Raw genomic sequence first — 17041 nt, forward strand, 5'->3', positions numbered from 1 at the left:
GATGAAAATGAAGAAATTGTCCCGCTGGTGAATTTTCCAGTTCAAATCCAAATTTTCCAGCTACAGGGCCTCTAGATGCTTCTTGCATGCATTACAATTGGAATTTCCAGAGGTGGTAGAATTGTTAATCATGTTAGAAATGATTGACAAAATAGTGAGGGGGGTCAGGTAGGCAACAAAGGTTGTTCACAAGATATATATACAGAGGATGTCACAAGGAATTCACAAGATAGAAATATGATTAAGGGTATCTTGGGATGAGGGTGCAAAATCAGAGGGCAAGTTTAAGACAAATTCATCTATTAAGCTCAAAGAGGTCAAGCACAGAGGGTCGGGATTAAAGAGGGGGACGCCAAAGGGGCTTGTGATTAAGAAGAAGAGACTACCTTCAACCTTAGAGAGGGGACAAAGGAAAAGATGGCCTAAAAAAACACATATGGTTGGAGGAGGTTCTAGAGAAACCCATAATGATAGAAAATATCTAAAGCGAAGAAAATCTCTACAATAGGAAGGAGGGGATAGAAAAAAACTAAGCACAGGAACTAAAGACAAACTTATGGACACCCAACATAGGCGAAACCCAAACTGCATAAGTTACCACATCCTCTGGTTGTACTAACATTCTTCTCAAGAAGGGTCCTTGAGAGAGAATTCCTCTAATTGACCATGCTACAGGGCTGGGGGAGCCAAGGCCTTGTCCCACAGATGTTGAGGGTGCCATCAATCACATGGGGCTCATTTATAGATCCTATTGGTGCACATACTTGAAGACACCATGACGATATCAAAGGGGAAGAGCCCATAATTCTAATGGAGGCGAGAGGGAAAGATCCTTTGCGGAGAAACTACCTAGATGAAGATGTGAGGGGGCCTAACCAGGCCTAAAATTTAACATCAGAGAGGAATCCCTCCCACGCAATGCCCATCGAATCACAATTAGAATTTTGCATGCTACAACTTGTTGGATTCGTCACTGTGCAAGGTGGTGGAGGAGAACGAGACAAGTTCATCTATATTAGGCAAGGAGAAACATTGGGAGTTAAAATAGCCTCCCACTCATGGGGTAGACACTCAACATGCACCACGGTGCCGACCATCGTGGCCCTTAAAATTTTAATTCTAATGTTTGAAATGTTTTTTAATGTGTTTGCAAGGGGGTGGTATGGAAAAGAGAGCTTGAAATGAAGAGTTGACATTGAGGAACTAAGGGTATGGTAGAAATATTTTGAGGATAGGAGGTCCAAAGCACAAATTATTATTTGGAGGAGGAGTTTAAGGAGATTCTCCTTTGGATAGGAGCCATTGGTCAGGTGTCAAATAGTAATCAAAGATTCACCCAATATTATTAGATCCAAAATTCCCATGTCATGAGCCAAAGTTAAACCCAATAAAAGACCATACATTTATGCTTGATTATTGGTTTTCCTATCTGACCCCTAAGAGTATCTAGCAACATTTTTTCCTTCAGGATTTGAAATAATCCCTCCCCCTCCTAGCACCCCTACCAAAGTGTATCTTAGATACAATAAATATCTTAATTATAAAGATAACTTTTTAAATAATATATAATTAATATGATTTATTTAACAAAATTATTTCTTGTAATATCTTATATTAAATAATATTATTTATCTGTATTGAACATAAATATATATTAAAAATTAAAATTTAATTTAAAAAAATAATAAATATCATCACACTTGTATTAGATCTTATAAGAAAGTGGACAAATACAATTTTTTGTTAATTGAAAGATGTGATTAGATATTGGATTGGGAACCAAATCCTTGTTTCTTTTTGTCTCTCTTTTAGTATAGTTTTGTTTTCCCCTCTCTTAATAGGGATTAAAGTAGCAAAGTGATATTGTTTTGACTCTATGTAGAGATAATTTCATTGCTCCTCCCACTAGTCATTGATGCACAAGGGCTTCATTGGGGGAGAAATACAATACTACATGCGTTCATATTGGGGTATCTGTATTGAGGGGAAAATGACATAATGCATTGAGCTTATAATAGGGGGCAAAGGGTTTTTGTACTGGTAGGTATAAAACATGGAGCTCAAAAATATCGTCGCCATGATTATTTGCAGCCAGTATGGGTCTATCATCACTTGTACTATCCTCCTAAGCAAGTCTCAGACCTTAGCTCTTCAAGTCAAGCTTTGAAATTGAGAGAAAGACATTGAAAATCAATGAAACTCTAGTTCCGCACTTTCTCTCACTGTTACCTATGGTCCCGCACCTTCTGTTTACAAAAACGGCGGACCTGCCCGCTCTGTCCCTAAAGGTGTGGGTGTAGACCCCTGTGAAAGTAAAAAAGGCGCAAGCTTATTCTAAAAAACTCACTTTGGGTTAATTCTAGATGATTATAGAAGGAATTTTGACATGGATTGGCCGCTCTTAGGTGGTTCATGCATCCCAAAAGAGAAGGAGCTAATCCCTTGATGAGAGGAGCTATCCCTTTGAAGGAGGGCTTTATCTCTTTGAAGGAGGACCTAGTAACTTCCCTCCATTGCACTATAAATTCAGGCATTGGGCTAGTTGTTGAGGAGGTTAGAAGCTGAACATTTTTTAGGGTAAATGCTGGTGAAATTAAGAATTCCTAGTTGAGCTTAAGAGGAGAGATCACATACCTTTTTGGCTTCATTGGGAAGAGAGTGAAACTTGTCAAAGTAGAGGAGACTTCTTGCAGGACCCTGGGAAGAGCTTGTACAGTGTCAAGGCACAGGTTGTAAAGTTCTTCTTGATTTGAATTAATACAATCAAACTCATTTTTCTCAACAAATTTTCTCATGTCATTTGTTTCATGAATTCCTTGACTTTCATGTTAAATATGTTTTATGATATTGGATTTTCAGGTGCTATTTAATTTGTTTGATTATTTGTGTTTGCAGATTCGTGACAAAGGAGCTCATTTGGTTCGAAGGAGTGAAGGCTTCCACAAACTTGCGTTGGACCTAAGGTAGGCCTAAAACACTTGTTTGCCTTTGTTTATAAAGCATATTTAGAGAAATATAGTGTGTGATTAGTTTGCTTGTCATTATGTCTTATTTAGATTCTAGGAAGGTCTATCTTGTCCGCAAGATCGACTTATTCCGTATGACAAAATGGTGACTCCACTGGGGAATTGATTTTTTCCCTTGTTTTTACTTTGACCTTAGAAGCTTTTTTTTTTTTTTTTCTGTTTTTGGCCTGCTGTGTGTGGAATTGGGTGGAAATTGTAGATCCAGGGTTATTTTTTGTTTTTCATAGCTTTGGGAGAGGACCGCACCCTAGCCTTTTGACACAGTGCGTACTTATCCACACTTTTGCTTTTAGCATAGAGCGGTAGCGCACTTGTGTTAACTGTGGGCCTGCGGACCCTGTCAAAATTTTGAAAAACCTAAGATTTCCTCTGTTAGTCAGCTTAGTTTTTGTTTAGAAGTTATTATCCACTGCCCAAACCTGCATATAACATGTCAGAAGCTTTCCTTAGATTGATTTCATTGGTGTTAGGGTTTTAGGTGAAATTCCTAGGAGTTTTGCTTGTTGGGTTTGTTTTTCATTTTGGTCTTGTAGTAGCTCTGAGCTTAGAAGCTGTAGGAACCTCTGATCACCTTGGTCTCTACCAGCCTTCTTATGAGTTTGACCATTTATGAAATCTAACATTGTTGAGGAATCCACTTTGTGTTTTCTCTTTACAAAACTTCGAAAAGCTTGTGTTTAAATTTTGGATTTTCATTTTTAAAAAGAAAACAAAATTGATTGTTTTTTACTGATTTGTGATTTTGCATAAATTGGTCCTTAGCTTACATCTAGCTAAGTAAAACATCCTTAAAAAAGACATATTGTAGGCTTTGACTTCAAATAGATTTTTATAATTTAGAGATCTCAAAGTTAGTCGTTTGCATAGTTTTGAGTGTTTTATAAAATAAAAAATCTCTTTTGGAAAAAGTTTTTTTTTTGTAGTGGTTGAGTGCTTTGAAAAGAAAAAGGGAAATTTTTGTGAAATAACTAGTTGTATCGTTTTGAGTGCATTGGAAAGGACAAAAGCTCTTCTTTTAATTTGTGTGTTAAGAAAGATTTGTGTTTACAAAGTATTTTGCATTTTCAAACTCTTTCCTAGCTAGAAGTTCATCGAAGAGAAAATATTGTTTAAATCATCTTAGGTGCATTTTTAGTGATTTTGAGTCGAGTCTTCATACCACGAGTTTCATCTCCGTACCTTTTGACTTAAACAAAAACCAATAAAAATAATGCTTAAAGTAAAATTCATCTAGCAACATTTTTATTTCTAGGGCTCTGACACACCAACTTAGCTTAGGCTAGTGTCTTGGAGTAGGAGAGTAATTAACTCTCCAAGAGAGTAAAAACAAACAAGTAGTTGTATCTTGTGGTAGGGAAGAAATCCAATTGTTGCATTTATGCTCTGGGAAAGCTCCTCTTAAAGGAGAAGCACGAGATCGTGTCCGAACCAGTGTGGGAATCAATCCTTCCTCATTGGGAACGACGCCAGATATTCACGTATTAAAAACGGTAAACCTCAGATTAACCATTGTCGAGGAGCCTGGGGTTACTTGTTGGTAAACCTTGGATTATGTCAAGGAGCCTTCAAGGGGATTGAGCTCGCTACTCTGCCCTTGCGTGCATATCAGATCGTAGACTGTTCCCCTAGGTATATTTTTTTCAGTTGGTAACCTTAGTGGCCATATTATTTAGGATTCTTCCTAAGGTGACAGTGGTGGGAAGATCCCACTGTACCTGGAGCAGACGTCGGCTAGACTCACTTGGATTTTCTGGGGGGTTCTCTTCACTCGAGACGGTTAAGTGGAGGAACTTGTGCCAGTCTTTTCATTAAGCAGGTTGCCGGGGTAACTGTTCCAATTGCCATTTCTATATTGAACTCTGCGACGTCGGATTTCATCACCAACTAGTGTTTTCAGTACGGAAGGTTACTGTTTGTGTGTGTTTGATCTCCTAGATTCTTTAGGCGTGTGATTCAAATTTGTTTGGTTCTTTAGAGGCTTTAGGTGGTTTGTGTGTGAAGTAGTTAAAGGATTTTAACAGTGGCTGAATTACCAAGGAAGTCCCGTAGACTTCAGGGCCAACCTCCTGAGTTTTCACCGAGCTAGCTTGAAGGTTTGAAAGTCCTCATAACTCCTAGAGACAGTAGAGTTGGGTCACCTGAAGAAGGAGAGTCTTCTTTGGTGGTACATCCTGATTTTCAAGCTTTAGTAGCAGATTATAATCCACAGTCAGTGTCTGTTTCCGAAGTTACTGGTAGCTTTTCATCTACTAGTGATATAGGTGAGGAACCTGAAATATCTGAACCTGAAAGTGAATTTGCTGCTACTTCGACGTCGGGGTTTTCTTCTCTAGCTTCTAATGGTCCTGGTTCACCTAGGGTAGAAAGAGTAATCACCCAAGATCTTCCTTCTGGACTCATAGCTATTGAAGAACTTGCTACTCCGGAAGAAGAAGTAGGCATCCCTATCCCTGAAAATCAACCTGTTATTGAGCTAAGGGAGCGTGAATCAATTTTTTACAGTCCACCTAAGAGCAGTACTTGGTATCTTTCTTTGACTAATTTCTTAGAAAACCCAGGGTTAAGTTTTTCACCACCTCGTGTTCCTTATCACCCAACACCTAGAAGTTATTATCCTCCGTTAAATATCTCAAGGCAGTCATCCATGTTTACTCAATTGCCCGAATCCTTTTTGTACGGCGGTCCTTCTGTTCCCTCTGGGTATCAGTCACTTTCTGGTACTTTTTTGGGAGCATCTCCTCAACCCATTGAGCAAGGGTTATTAACTAGAAACAATGGTACTAAGCCATTGAGCGTAGAAGATATTATCATGATGTCAGGTTCTATTCCCAATCCTCAACCTCAAGGTGGCCAGTTACTGCCTGTGGGGCAGCCTAAAAATCCTCAATTATCGCCTGGGGGGAAACCTCAAGGTACCCAATTTGCGCCTGGGAGGTAACCTCAAGGACAATACATAGCTACGGGACAATACGTTCCTCAAGGTCAACCCCAGACTCAATATGTACCTCACGGTCAACCCCAGTATCAATTTATACCTCAAGATCAACCTCAATATCAGTACGTGCCTCAAGGGTATCAACCCCAAGGTCAGTACTCGAACCAAGGTTTCCAGCCACCCTCTGGTCAATCATATGTTCAAGGAACGGGTAATGTACCTTTGAATTATCAATCCTACCCTCAACCCGATTATGGTCATCAATATTCTCAACCTGTTATGGGTCCGTACCCCATAATGAACTTAGTGTAGGATCCATTGCAAACTCAACAGGTGCTGCAGCCAAATGTACAATTGTCATCTCAAAATGGGCAACCCTTAGTTTCTGGTACACCCCAGCAACCAGTCCAGTCTAATATTCAAACTTCTGTACCTTCGGTAGTTTCTCAGCGTGGGCCTATTACGCCTCGTACTCCGCCTCAAACGACTGCTGCAACTGCCGCAACATCTATTCAATCTACCCCACCTACTTCCGAAGTATCGACAGCTCCGTTTTCTATTGTTCCTGTATCTACTCCTCAGACATCTTTACCACCGTCTGGATCTACAATTCAAACTTCGGTTCAGATGCCTGTAGGACAACCTGGTTCAAGTACCGTTGTGACAAGTCAACCACAATTTACTTATCAATTGTACTAGGGACAGTACCAATTCGGTCTTGCTGTGCAGCAGCCAGTCTATCAATATCAACCATACCTTGCGTACACTTATCAACAACCTCAACAACCCCAGTACGGTCCAGTTAATCTTGGTTTTCTGGGAGGATACAATATCCCAAATGCAATTCCTATTCCTAGTTATCCTGGATATCCTCCTCCTGGGGCTGGTCTCATGACCCATAGTTTTAGGGACCCTAATCGTTAGTTACCATTTATCGCAACTTTGGACTTGCCTGACTTGTCGCGCCTAATGAACGATCCCATTAATTATCTTCCGTTTTGGCCGCCAATTCCGAATAAGTTGCCTAGTGATATTCCTAAGTTCGAAGGCAAATCAGGAGAGGACCCATCGAACCATGTGATGACTTATCACCTCTGGTGTGCGTCTAACTCCATTTCATATGATTCAATCCGTCTAAGACTTTTCCAGTGCACTCTAATTGGTCTCGCGGCCAAGTGGTACATTGAGTTACCATGAGGAACTTTTTATAATTTTAGTCAGTTAGCTACCTCGTTTTTAACTCATTTTCAGTTGCCAGTCCGATATGACAATGGCACGGAATTTTTAACTTCGTTAAAGCAATTGACGTATACTTACATTTCAGATCATATTCATGAGTGGAGACGTCAACGACGTTTAGTGAAGGTTTTTATTCCGGATCAGATTTTGGTTGAATGGTTTGTAAAGTCTTTGTTGCCAAAGATCACTAAAGATGTAGCTAAAGCCGGAGTTGTTACTGAGGAGAAAGTAATTGCTCAAGCACAGTACCTTGACTTGGTCTATACTCAGTCAGGTACGTTACACGAGAAAATCCCCGATCTTCCCAAGAAAAATCAAATCGCTGCAGCTCCTTCGGGATCTCATGCTGCTGATGGTATGGTTGGTACAATTAACACTAAAAGTAAGAAGAAGTCTTCCAAGAATTCTTCTCCTATCATAACCTTGCCTGATTCCCCGACAGGAGATTCTTCTATGGAGATTTTCACCGATATTCACGTTGTAGAGTCATCTACAGCCAAATCAAAATCCGTGGGAAGAAGAAAGGAAAGAAGAAGAATAAAACAGACAAAACTTCAAATGAGAAACCTGAAAATTCAGAATCTAATGATGAAAAGCGCAAACCTCGTTATCCTTGTGTCATTTGTGATGATAAACGTTTTACAGAAGACTGCCCTCATCGTGCAGAGGTTGCGAAGATTTTCAAAGGTTCCCAAACGCCTGCTATTTTGAAGGATCCTTTTCCAGCTCAAGACTGTAAGATGATAGGTTATTCCTCGAGTGCCAATGAAGAACCCATACTGATGATGTCCCATGTTAGGATTGCGACTCGATCGCATGATTATGGTAGTAAAATTCTTGTTGATGGTAAAGAAGCAGAATCTTCTCATTCTAATCCATCAACCTCAGCTCTCGGTTCTGATCCGCTACAAATCGAGAAACCTAATCCAGACTTGGTAATCAAACCGCCTGCCAAGGGTATACTTTGAAAGTCAGCTTTCAATCCACATGCGAGAGCAGCTCAGAACTATAACATTGTTGAGGATTTAGCTATTTCACCCTCAACAATGTCGGCTTTGGAAGTGCTGCAATCATGTCCAGCACAACGTAAATTATTGTTGTCGGCTATAGGAGCTATTGACGTTCAGGACTCGAACCTAATAATTTTCGATCTAGAAAATAGTAAACCGCGCTTACGTCATCAAATGGCTTTCCAGATTCCAGTGATAGTAAAAAATAGGCCTATTCATCGGACTGTGATTGATGAGGGAGCCTCAACGTGTATTATGTCGACAGTGTTGGAGATCGCTTGGTTCTCCTTCGCTAAATCAATCCCCGCCGATTCTAAAGGCCTTTGATGGCCGTGGGTTTCATCCTTTTTGCATTCTACAGGATTTTCCTATAGGGGTTGAAGGAAAAACCATTAATCTAGATGTGGAAGTGGTTGATGCCCCTCTATATTACAACCTTCTCTTGGGTTGAAGTTGGTCTTACGCTATGACAGCTGTCATTTCATCGGTCTTTCGGGTTATAAAGTTTCCTCATAATGGAAAGATCGTAACAATAGACCAGCTGGCTTACTTTTCATCTGACCCAGCCTCTTCTGAAAATATTCAGCATGTTGGTAAAACGAATATCCCTTATAAGGATGTTGGAGTAGGACTAGTTAAAGATGCCGGTTTACTGGGAACTTTTCCTTTTCCTCTGATCAATGAATCGTCTTCATTTGAAACCATTCAAATGATTACTTTAGACACCATTGTTTATGATGATCCTTGGATCGTTCCTTCTGAATCTGAGATAGACTCATTTGGTGATGTCATGCCTTTGAGTCCATATGAAATTGCGTATGAGGCTGTGCAATCGTTTACCCACCCATCTTCAACCGAAATTTACTTCATGAATGTGGTCCGTGAAGAACCACTTTTCACCTCAAGCTCGGATTTAATCACGTTTTTTGAAATTGTTCACTCTGATGAGCAAATTCGTGAAATCCTATGTGTAGATGATTTACCATGGGAAGATCTCCATCACAGATCTTCATTTTTACCCGAGAATGATCGTTTTGAAAATAAATTTTCATCAATTTTTACGACTGAATATGTCAAGGAACCTCAGAATCCAATGAAACATCCTGATTAAGCCTGATTAGGAAACATCTCTCGAACTATTCCTATTGAAATTTTGGTTAAGCCTGGAATTGTTGAGAACATTCATATAGGTGCCTCGTGTGCAGATGACGAAATTCAAATATATAAGGCCCTATTTCAAGAATTCCGCGACGTGTTTGCTTGGTCCTATGAGGAAATGCCAGGAATTGATCCCGCGATTATTGTTCATGGAATAAAGACTTACCCAGACGCTAAACCCGTCTGGCAACATTTGCGTCAGATTCACCCAAGAAAAGCTGCTGCAATTAAAGCAGAAGTTGAAAAGTTACTCAAAGCAGGTTTCATTTATCCGATCCCGTTAACGAATTGGGTATCGAATATTGTTCCGGTTAACAAAAAGCAAGGAACAATAAGAATATGCATCGATTATAGGGACATTAATCGAGCCTATCCAAAGGACAATTACCCAACTCCCTATATTGATCAAATCATGATGATTGTGCTGGCAACGAAATATTCTCCTTCATGGATGGTTTTTCCGGATACAATCAAATCAATATTCTACCTACCGATCAACCAAAAACGGCTTTCATTTTTCCATGGGGGACATTTGCTTATTGCAAATTACCTTTTGGACTCAAGAATACCGAAGCAACTTTTCAAAGGGCCATGTCTTATGCGTTTCATGACATCAAGCACATTGTGCAACCCTATCTCAATGATTTTCCTGCTCATTCATTACATTGAGCAAATCACCTTGTCCATTTACGAGCAATCTTTATGAGGTGCAGGAATTATCAGATTCTGTTGAACCCACACAAATGTGTCTTATGTATAGAGACGGGTCGATTGCTGGGGTTTGTTGTTTCAAAAGTCGGCATTCGCGTCGATCCCTCGAAGATCGAAGCTATTGTCAAATTGCCTCCTCCTTCGAGTCTTCGCCAACTCCAAACTTTGTAAGGGAAAGAAAATTTTTTACGACGATTCATTCCTAACTACACTGAGGTTATAAAGGGTTTTACCCGGTTGTTGAAACAGAATACACCATTCTATTGGGATGAGATAGTTTAGAAATCTTTTGATGCACTAAAACACACGTTGACCCATGCACCGTTATTGCATCCTCCCAACTACAACTAGGATTACTTCTTGTATCTCACTGCCTCTCATTCCACCATTGGAATGGTCTTATTTCAGGAAGATGAATTCAGAACTAAGCATGTGATATATTACCTTAGTGGAACTTTAAATCCAACTGAGCTAAAATACTCACATGTGGAGAAACTAGCATTGGCAGTTGTTCAAGCTGTCCAATGTTTTTGTCACTACATTTTACTACGTAAAACTACAGTAATTTCGGATTGCAACCCTATGATCTACATTTTGACCAAGCAATTGCTAGGGGGCAAGTACTCTAAATGGATTGTTATCCTGCAGGAGTTCGACTTAGAATTTGAAAAATCTAAGTCTAAGAAATCTTTAGTTTTTGCGGAGTTAATGTGTGACTTCCCACGTGCTGACACGGAGACTGTGGCGGAGGAGCCCATTGCGGATGAATCCTTGTTTCTAATCAGCACTTTAGATCCGTGGTATGGGGATATCATCGTTTATCTCTAGACCCAATCCTTTCGGCTAGAAATTTCAAGGTCAGAACGTCGGAAAATACGATTCCAGTCCCAACAATACAGGATTATTGGAGATACTCTTTATCGCCATGGGGCGGACTCTGTTTTTCGACGTTGTTTAACTCATGAGGAAGCTGAAAGGGTTCTAAATGACTGTCACTCTAGAGCATGTGGTGGTCATATGTCTGGGTATGCCATAGCCCAAAAGATATTGCGCGTTAGCTACTTCTGGCCGTCTTTGTTTAAAGATTGTATTACTGCGGTCCAAAAATGCCACAACTGCCAAATTTCTGATCGAAAGATGTGCGCTCCACCTGCTCCTTTCCACCCTATAGTTTCCATTGGTCCTTTTGCCAAATGGGGTATTGATTTTATTACATGTAACCCTCACTCGGTCGGGGGGCATGCGTATATCATCCTTGCGGTAGATTATTTTACCAAGTGGGCCGAGGCGATGCCTACATTTGAGGCAGATGGCAAGACAACTGAAATTTTCATGTTCAATCATATAATTGCTAGGTTTGGTGTCCCACAAGCAATAATCACTGATCATGGGCGCCATTTTCGAAACGTTATGATGACCGAACTTACAGGCCAGCTTGGGTTGCATCACGATAGTTCAACTCCTTATTATCCACAAGATAATGGTCTGGTTGAATCCATTAACAAAGTCTTAGTCATCATGATCCGACGAATCATTGGGATTCATCGGTCGAATTGGCATAACATGCTATTTTCAGCACTTTGGGCGTATCGAACCTCAGTAAAAACATCAACAGGGTTCACTCCTTTCCAACTAGTTTATGGTCTGGAAGCTGTGTTACCCATTGAATACGAAATCCTGTCATTTCAAATGGCCATCGAGTTACTTCTAGCCACTTCCGAAGAGGAAAAATGTTTGTTATACTTGGCTCAATTAGATGAGAATCGACGTGATGCTGCATTGGCGATCGAGACTCACGCAAAACGTATAAAAGGTCAGTATGATCGAAATGTGACCCTTCAAAATTTTTCGGAAGGAGATCTAGTCTTAGTTTACAATCAAGCTAATGATAAATTAGGCACTGGAAAATTCGTTCCTATGTGGCATGGTCCCTATGTTGTCAAGCGAAAGCTAGCAAAAGGGGCCTATGAATTTGTAGACTTTGACGGGGACTCTTTGGGTAAACCCTGAAATGGTCTTTACTTGAAAGAGGTATTATGCTTAAAGGATGGGTATGGAGATTTTTAGTTAGGATAGTTTTTTCTTTCTAGCTGGTGTGTTTTAGTTTAAACAGTGTGCTTAGCTTAGAGAGTGTTTTTCATCATTATTCCCGCTTATCTTTATTTTACTCTTGATATTGCAGATGTCGATGCCTCTCCAAACATACATTGGTTTCGCTGATGGTGCTTGTCGTAATACATGGAACATTTCTTCCGCAGCTTGGGTTATCTATTCACCCTCTGACGAGTTAGTATCTATGCATGGGGTAAGCCTCGGTCAAACAACGAACAACATTGCCGAGTATAGTGCAGTGATTGAGTTATTATCTGAATCTATTTCATTTGGGATTCAGATTTTGATAGTGAGGTTAGATTCTGAACTCGTTGTATTACAACTTAATAGAGTGTATGCCATTAGAAATCCAGTGTTATTGGGATTATTTTTGAGAGTGCGTCTCTTGGAACGTGAATTTAATTATATTGAATATCATCATATTCCAAGATCTTTAAATACATTAGCAGATGCAATTGCTTCTTGAATGTTAAGTGGACATTTGCAATAATCATACATGTAAATTTAAAACCATTCCATAACATGATTTACAAGATAAGCCGGTAATAATGATATATATATATATATATATATATATATATATATATATATATATATATATATATATAGGAGTGTGTCAAAAAATACATCGTCCTCGATCATAGGTTGAAAAACACCTTATAATCAGCAAAAATGATAAGTACAAAAAATAATGTCATATGTGCCCACAATAGGCGATCATCCTATCACTGGTGATGATCTCGATAAGAAACCACTGCACGAGCCACCTTGCAAAGGAACCTCCTAAAAGGCCCTGGGACCCCAATCACATAGTGCTGAATTCGACGAGGAATGTCATCTATGGTGGTCTCCGGAATATCTCTTGTCAAGCACTCTAGATGACCCTCCAACTCGGCCAAAACCTCTGCTGATTCACCCTGTGGGGCTGGCGCGGCTGCAACTGGTTGTTTCCTCTCGTAAGGCCGGAGAGTGGCTGGTCCCTGTGGACCCACATCTGCATTTGAAACTTTTACTATCAGTTTTGGGACGATAGAAAAATAATAAAAAATTTAAAATAGCTAAAATGTTGAAAATAATTTTACCTGAGTCATCCCATTGCTCTCCTGGTGGAAGAGCCATGTCTGGGTCACCATGAAAATCTACCCTAGCATAAGGGAAGTCCTGAATAGAAAAAACCTGGTTTTCCAACCATTGGAAATACTCAGGTTTGAATCGGATAACCTCTGTCCCCTCGTTCGGATGACGGGCCATAACTGTGACCCATCGCATCAGTTTGGGCTCTCGAGGAAGCCCAGCTCCAATAGTAAGGTGCTGTGGGATCAACATGGGAACCCTCTCCAAACCAAAGCTCACAACCAAAGCCTCATAACCAAAGGTCTTTAGTTTTCCGTTCTTGGCTCTGGTCAGTTGGCCTTTCACATTGGCCAACACAACATCGCACCAGTTGAAGATGGTGCCTCGAAAGTAGTGAACTACCATACGCATCTGGGATCCGGTGGCAATATGTAATGCGGCACTCCCGCAAATTCTGGTGACAGTAAACGCAATCACCATGAGTTCAAGAAGGGATATGGTTTTTATGTCTATCCCTTTGTCTCTAGCCTGGTTGTTGCAGAACTCTAGCCGGAGGCTATCGATAGACTGGCCACCTGGCCTAGTCCCGAATAGAGTCAAGTCTTGACCTCTCTTAGGCAAACCAGTCAAGAAATATATGTCTTCCGGCTCGATTTCGAGCTGGTGGCCACCAATGAAGAAGCACTAGTCCTGTATGCTCCATCTGTCAACTAGCCACTCTAAGAAATCCACCTGGGCCCTCATGCCTGGTATGGCCCATAATTTGTACAAGCCGCAGGCCTTCAATGCATCGATTGAAGGTTGGTGATTCAATGCGGCTAGATCCACATCCTCATGCTCTCGTTCACGCCAATCTAGCATGATGTACTCTCTGCATCAAGTAAAAAGACAGATTAGAATGCTAGAAATTAATTTGTTTAGGCCAATTTGAGAATTTTTGGGTTAAAAACCCTTGCGTCGGGGACCGCACCCTCTGCATTAGAGACAGTGCGTGGGTCCACACCTTGCCTACATGGAAGGTGCGGACCCCTGACTTTTTCCCCATTGAGAAAAAGTCGGGGTCCGCGGGCTGCCAGTGGTACACCTGCAGGCCCCGCGCACGGGTTTTAAGCCTAAAAACCCTCCAAAAAATGAAATAAAAGCCTAAAACAAGAAATGAAACTGTTAAAAATGAAGAGTGGGATGATGTGGATTACCTGGAGAAGACGGCGTTCGATTCCGATGGTTGGATTTTCCGCAATCTTCACGGGAAGTTTTCTAAACAAAAGCACTATTTTCTCACCCAAAACTCAAACTGTAAAAATGAATTGACGAAGGCCCTTTTTATAAGTTTTTTGAGTAAATAAATTGCAAATTGGTTTATGTTTCACTTTGGAAAGGTATTTTTGCAACATTTTTATCCATTCCAAACAGGTATGAGTAATGTTGGCGTTTTTGTTCAGAATAACAGATTATTCAGGCAAAATCTATCATTTTCGACGAAAAAACATTTAGAGTCACCTTTAAGCTCTTTTCTGACTCTTGAAAGATGAAAAGATTGCCGAGTTTTTTCTTTTAAACTCGTTAAAAAGGAACTAAAAGACGGTCCACTTACAGCTCTTTTCTGACCGTAAAAACATGAAAAGATTGCCGGATTTTTGTCATTTCAAATTCGATATTGGTTATAAAACGACGTGTCATTGATCGATTTTTTACTTTTTTAGATCAGGGGCACTAATTACGAAAAGTACTCCTTGGTCGTAAAGATCAAGCGGTTCTCTAAAGTAATATTTTATACTTTTTCGGGCTTGGGAGACACAAATCTATGAAAAAGGACAACCCTGGAGTCTTCTTAAGTTTTTTCAGACTCTCTAAAATTGAAAAACGCCGAGTTTCTCCTATACTGGACTCGTTAAAATTTCACAGTAAAGGACCTGTTCAATTACAAACAGGAACGAACCACTCCTTCTTAGGGTTCGAATTTAAACTAAGTTGGACTCATCCAAAGGATGAGCTTATAATTAAGAAAATGTTATCCTCCTCAAGCTTGTCAAAAATAAAGAGGTACTTTCCAGAAATGGTGGGGGAAAAGAGAGAAAAATGAGCCTGTTTGTCATACTTTGTAACCACTCTTGAACACGACACTTTTATTCACCTGGGTTGGGAAATCCTTTGCCTAAAATTTGATCAAACCAGATTGAAAGTCTTCAGCCGGTTTCTGGGTATTAACTTTGGGCCAATTGTCACCAAGCCATCTGTCGTGTCGTTATGTGTTCAAGAGGTCACTGCCAATAAGCCATTCATTTGCAAAATATCTGTCATCCATCTTGACCATCCCTGAGTCAGTCCTTACAACTAAATTTCTTCAACTTGATCCATTATTTTGTGTTGTGGGCTTGCCTATGACGGATCTCTTTCTATCGAATTCAGCTCATTATCTAGAAATATGATCTAGAAATCGTCAGTACCTTGGGATCTACATGCCTCAATGGCAGGTTTCTTGCCTTTGACGACAGGTTCCATCATTGACCTTCGATCAATGGATTCCATGACATGTTCGACATCAACACATTTATTCACATCTCATGGATTGTACTGGGTACTTTGAGAGGCATTGACATCACTAGTGGTTTCTCTCACACTTGTTAACAGTTTACATCATTGACTGGTAATCAAGTGGTTTCTACAATGTTTGACTCCAACACATTCATTCGCATGGATAGAATCGTACTGTTTCGGGAAGTAGAAATGAAGACCCTGGATCTAGTTTCCACAATCCAGGCTACGAGGAATTTTGTATTCATTATATAATGGACTATTCATAAACAGATGGCTATGCCCATACTGTGTCCACATGAGTCTATACTTGTGATGTATTACAAGATCATTCCTGTATCAAAGCAGTAGTTAGTTTTCTAAGTCAGTTTTGATCTGAGTATGGGAATGCCTACCTCAGCGATGATATGATCTCATATATATATCTTGCATTTGAATGTTTTTACAGGTTCCAGCCGGGCTCTCCACAAGATGATCCTCGAAATGATAAAGTACTTCACTCTTCCTAAATGATAAATGAAATCCTCATCTACTACAGACTTCGCACTTTAGGGGGGAATTTGTTACACAAAAATATCGTCACCATGATTATTTGCAGCCAGTATGGGTCTATCATCACTTGTACTGTCCTCTTAAGCAAGTCTCAGACCTCAACTCTTCAAGTCAAGCTTTGAAATTGAGAGAAAGACATTGAAAATAAATCAAACTCTGGTTCCGCACTTTCTCTCATTGTTACCTGTGGTCCCGCACCTTCTGTTTACAAAAACTGTGGACCTACACGCTCTGTCCCTAAAGGTGTGGGTGCAGACCCCTGTGAAAATCAAAAAGGCGCAATTTTATTCTAAAAAAATCACTTTGGGTTAATTCTAGATGATTCTAGAAGGAATTTTGACGTGGATTGGCCGCTCTTAGGTGGTTCATGCATCCCAAAAGAGAAGGAGCTAATCCCTTGATGAGAGGAGCTATCCCTTTGAAGGAGGGCTTTATCCCTTTGAAGGAGGACCTAGTAACTTACCTCCATTGCACTATAAATTCAGGCATTGGGCTAGTTGCTGAGGAGGTTAGAAGCTGAACATTTTTTAGGGTAAATGCTGGTGAAATTAAGACTTCCTAGTTGAGCTTAAGAGGAGAGATCACATACCTTTTTGGCTTCATTGGGAAGAGAGTGAAACTTGTCAAAGTAGAGGAGACTTCTTGCTGGACCCTAGGAGGAGCTTGTACAGCGTCAAGGCATAGGTTGT

Source organism: Pinus tabuliformis, chromosome 2_1 (assembly GCF_031772625.1).
Source record: "Pinus tabuliformis cultivar Carrire ecotype Pingquan chromosome 2_1, CPIR1, whole genome shotgun sequence".
Lineage (NCBI taxonomy): Eukaryota > Viridiplantae > Streptophyta > Pinopsida > Pinales > Pinaceae > Pinus > Pinus tabuliformis.